The sequence below is a fragment of the Petaurus breviceps genome, unplaced genomic scaffold, assembly GCF_028583685.1.
Source record: "Petaurus breviceps papuanus isolate PSGF00001 unplaced genomic scaffold, PetGlider_PUasm1.0 90822, whole genome shotgun sequence".
Classification (NCBI taxonomy): domain Eukaryota; kingdom Metazoa; phylum Chordata; class Mammalia; order Diprotodontia; family Petauridae; genus Petaurus; species Petaurus breviceps.
Genome location: NW_027187351.1, coordinates 19,891,993 through 19,897,439, shown reverse-complemented (window position 1 = coordinate 19,897,439; position 5,447 = coordinate 19,891,993). Strand labels below are relative to the sequence as shown.

Genomic DNA, 5,447 nt, shown 5'->3' with positions numbered 1-5,447 from the left:
AAAGAAAGAAAGAAAGAAAGAAAGAAAGAAAGAAAGAAAGAAAGAAAGAAAGAAAGAAAGAAAGAAAGAAAGAAAGAAAGAAAGAAAGAAAGAAGGGAAGAAAGAAGGGAAGAAAGAAGGGAAGGAAGGAAGAAAGAAAGAAAGAAGGAAACAAACAAAGAAAAATAAAATTAAAAAAATTAAAATTAAAATAAAAAATTAAAAAAATTAAAAAAACGTCACTATGCACTCAATGCTCATCAATACTTTCTGTGGAGTTCATAGCATTTTTCATCATGTGTCCTTTGGAATTGTCTTGGATCATTGTATTGATCAGAAAAGCTAAATGTTTCACAGTTAATTACTGTTAGAATATTGCAGTTATTGTGTGCAAAATTGTCCTCACACTACATACATCAGTTTTTATCAGTTCATGTAAGTGTCCCCAAGTTTTTTTCTGAAACCATCTCCAAAATTTCTCAAACCACAATAGTATTCCATCACACTCATATACTATAACTGGGATTAAATACACAAATATTGAAATGATCACATTGTAGTGAGTATTCCATCCTCATTATCCAGGGTCAAGCTGACTATGCAACCCCTCCAGGGTCCAGGGATATCTTTGAGGGGTTGGGGTATATTTTCTCTCATCCTCTGATTCTTAATCCCTTAATGAGGGAATGTGATAACTCCACTCTTAGCCACCAGTAAATAGTTCCATAATTCTATTTTAAAATTAAAATGAATTATATATTGTAGAGGGACTTTTATATCAAAGATATAACTAGTACAAAAGTATATTTATCACTTATACCACTTGAGAGTCTCTTCCTCTATATGACATTTACCTCTGAGGAGAGTGGATTCCAACTCATTGCAGTTTCTAGACAGCACTTCTTTCATACATTTCACATCTAAATATGATGCCAGTACTTAATGCGTTCTTCTCTCTGGTTCCACTGGACTGAGTCATTCATTCCATGAAGCTTCAAGACAGGACCAACTGACAGCACACCCTATCATGGAATCCATTTTCAGATGTACTGGTAGTTTGTTCTGCTGTTACTTTGAAACTCACAAGGTCATAGTACCCGATCTCTTTCATGTAAAATTAATGAACAAATAGGGAGGCAAAATACTAAAGTCCCTTTTCATAGGCCACATGTCAACTTGGGATAGAGGAGACTCAGTCCTTCCTTAAATATCATTCTCTCTTCTTTCACCATAATACCATCAGTTGGGAAGGCATCAAGGCTTTGCTAGGAGACTTCTTTTAAAAATCCATGCCTATTGCTTGATATAAAGCTTAACCAATAAAATAAGAGTAACTTTATGTTATCACATGATTCACAGAGTAGAACCACTTACAGAATATTTTCAAATATTTCAAACATTTCCAATGTGTTTTCTTTATTCATTATCGTTCAAGAAGCACAAGATTCCCAGATTTTTCCACATGGACAAAAGCATTCTGACCATGATAGCAAAAACTGGATTTAGTTCATTGTTACTATATGAACAGAAATGGGTAATCAAATTAAGAGATTTGATGACACCACTAAGAGCATAGAAAGAGAAGAGGATCCAGGATAGAACCTTATTGAACATCTGCAGTCAGTAGGAATGTCAGGGAGAATGATCCAAAGTAGGTGACTAAGAAGGCAGTTGAGACAATAGGTAAAAATGTATCTAGGAAGAAAGGGGCATCTATTGTCATTTGCAAGAATCAAGAAGAATGAAAAACCTCATCGGATCCTACTATGACGTAAAAATATTATACCATTTCTTCACTCTCTAGGTCCTAGAAAAAAGCTGTCTACACTTGTTTCAATTACCCGTCCTTTCATCAACTGTTCAACTCTTTTACCAATGGTATCTTAATTGCCTTTTTTAGTCCTCACACTTTTCAATTATTGCATGTAAAATTATGACATTCCCTTTCCTCCTACATGAGCTGGGTCACCCTAAACATAATGGAATAGATCAAGGATAGTGCCACAAAGTGGGCCAAGTCTCTTCAGTGGTGAAGAGTTAGACATTATATCACCCACTTCCGGGCTATGCTTCCTTATGACCCTGAAATATTTGTGGGTCATAGTGGTTCTTAAATTGGCACCACAAATTGAATATTGTGAGGATGATTTGAAGGTTAACTTGCTAGCCCAAGAGTAAAAGTGAGTAATATGGGATAGAGTGAGAGATGATGTAAACTGGTTTTGAGATGGAGAGGAGAAAAGAGGGAATTCATAATGAATGACCTAATTTTTATTCAGTAAAATAAGAGAAGTCTTTAGGGTGCAGGGTAAGAAGTTTCAGATTTTGAAGAAGTGGCTAATTTAATGGGAGAATAAAAGATTATGGATAGCTTTTATGAGGACTGAAATAGTAAATAAAGCAGGGAAGCCTTACTGTAGTGAAGTCCCAGTTGAGGTTATACAACATAAATTTGTAGCAAAATTATGACTTCCTCAAGCTCCATTCAGCAGCATTTGTGTAGGAGTAGTAGAGGTAGATATTGGGAGAAATTTGGGGTTGGAAGTTGGTAGGAGAAGTGTAGCAAAAAGAAAATGTATCAATTGTTTGGAAAGTAAAAAGAAAGAGTAGAGCTGAATTAGTTAACTATAGGATAAAAATACATAAAAGAATGTAAAGTTAGAAGAAGGGTCCAGATGAATACTGTGCTTGAAATTTCTATGGTGTATAATGAAGAAGTTTAAGACAGATAAAGTATAGGTTATGATGTTATGATAGGAGGCTTTGGTCATATAGAAAAATGTTAGATTTTATTAAGGAAATAAAACCTTATGGGTAATGGTGAAATTCAAGTTATTTCCATCTTTGTGCGAGGCTGAGGCGAGTGAGAGTATGTCATAGAAGCCAAGGAAATACAGGAACTGGAAGCTTTGACTTGCCATTTATGAAGGAATATCAATATTTATATTAATAAAAGGGCTGTAGATGAGGAGCAGAGGAGGAAACTGATCCAGGTGAGGCCAGTAGAAAATATCTATCATAATCTACATTGGGTGAACTTGCTTAATTTAAGTAAGCAACAAAGGCAGAAAAAAATACTGTATGCTGGTTCTCCTCTAACACCAACATTTCAAAGTATATTAGAGAAATGTATCCAGAGGGGCAGCCAGGTGGTGCAGTGAGTAAGAGCACCAGCCCCGGTGTCAAGAGACCTGGGATCAGTTCCGGCCTTAGGTACTTGGCACCAACACAAAATATCTGGCCGTATAACCTTGAGCAAGTTACTTAACCCCAATTGATTAAAAAAAAAAAAGAAACATATCCAATGCTGTAGAAAATAGATAGAAATAGAGTTCAATCCTGAAGAATCCAGGTCTCAACAAAATCAAATTGATGGAAGAGGCAGATAAAAAGCAAAGGTTAAGAATGAAGGGAATTTCATTAACTGAAGAACAAGAATTCCAGGAAGAACAGTGAAGAAATACGCAGATTTAGAGTGGCCATGGGTGGAGTAGAATAGGATCAGGATAAAAAAAAATGGAAAGTAGAGACAGGGACAGTTCATTCTCTGTAGGTAGTGATTAATACCAGAATAAATAAGGTAGCATTTGATGAATTTTGACATCTATAGGGATAGTAGTAAGTGGCAGATACTCACCTTCTCCTCAGAGTGACATTTTGAGTCTTGACCATAGACATTGATGCTCCAAGTCTGTTGAGGTACTGGATCTTAGTCACCTGCTTTTTTATTTTTATTTTTTCTTAACTAATGGCGTAGTTCAATGGAGATTCAATTGTAGGGTTACAAGTTGGAGGTATATGCAAATAAATGAATAAAAATTGTCCAGGATGATAAAACACAAAAGTATTGTCATATTCATTGATGGAAGACATACACCAATGTCACTGCAGATCCATTAAAACATTAAAAATTATTGTTGGATCAAATGCCTTTTTTCCCTTCACTGTATAACATCTTGGAAGTAAGAAATTTTTCAAGCTGAATTAATTGACTGAATACATGTGGGCATCATTTTTATTCTGCTGGAATAGTATTTACTAAATAATACTAATAACTCAGTAAGATCTGGCTAGTATAAAAATGTTAATCTAAATCTAAATATGTCTTACTTATTTTCACTGTTTGTTTTATTACACTCAGAATATATACTTCAAGCATACTATTTTTTACTTTCTAGGTTTTTTTGTGTATGTATTTTTTTTCCCCTTTGGGTCTGTCTTCTTTTACAACACGACTAACATGTTAATATGTTTTGCATGATTGAATATGTATAACCTATATAAAATTGCTTACCATCTCAGGGAGGTAGGAAAGTAGAGAGGTAGAAAGAAAATTTGGATCTCAAAAAATTTTAAATAAATGTTAAACATGTCTTTACATGTAACTAGGGAAGAATAAAATATTTTATTTAAATATATGTTTCAACATGAATTTTAATTTTTGTGCAATTTCAATTGAAAGAACATAAATACACATAGTAGAGAACTACTAATAAACCATATTCTCACAGTTTTCTGAGTCATTACACATCTAAAAAAAAAACAAAATGATTTTATAGTAATGAACAGAGAGTTGGGGAAGGGGAGGGTGGAATAGAACCAGATGCCAGTACCCAATCAGTTGTCTTTAGCACAGCAGGACTGAGTAAGTGGAACAGGTGTGATAATACAAAAATTATCCTCTAGAGAGTATCTAAGAGGTTGTAAAGCAACTAATTGTAGAATTGTAGGAGATTTCTTTCTTCTTTTTTTTTTTGGTAGTAGTTTATGGGTTTATTTAACACAAATAAAAATGTGCAAAGCTTTTTACTCATTTTCTTCACTCCTCAGTCTGGCGTTTGGATTGGTGATCTTGATGGCTAGCTGTGCTGCTCTCTCAAACAATAACCTTCCCTTTCTTAGAGGAAACATTGTGAGCAATCTCAGCACAGTAAGATTTGTTGCACATCAGGAAAACTTCTAGCTCTTTGACATTGTGCACCAAAAACTTCCTGAATCCACTTGGCAGTATGTGTTTTGTTTTCTTATTGTTTCCAAAACCAATACTGGGCATCAAGATCTAGCTCTTGAATTGCCTTCACACCCTGTTGTCAATACCTCTTGGTTTACGCCAGTTTCTCTTAATCTTGATATATCTGTTGGACTGGTGCCGGATGAAATTTTTGGTCCTCTTCTTGATGATTTTAGGCTTCATGAGGGGTCTGAGGGTGGGCATGGCACCGGAAAAGAGACAGCAGCCACTCCACTGGAAACACCGACAGAAAGAGAGAGGTGTGGATTTCTTTTGTAGGAAAGGCATGGGTAGAGCAAACTACCCATAAAAGGAAATGATTTAAAGTTATAGGAATACACAAAAATGTAACTAACCAATGTAAATTAAATAATGTTAGAAATACTAAAGAGGAGGCCACAATAATGAGTTATTATAATTAAAGCCCAGGGAGTTCAAGGCCACGGTGGAAAGAAAT

General features: G+C 34.9%; 1 pseudogene; it reads right to left on the bottom strand.

Moving 5' to 3' along the window:
* LOC138148100 (origin recognition complex subunit 6-like) overlaps positions 1-5,173 on the bottom strand; it is a 27,170-nt pseudogene extending 21,997 nt beyond the window's left edge.
* Positions 5,174-5,447: the final 274 nt, after the last annotated feature.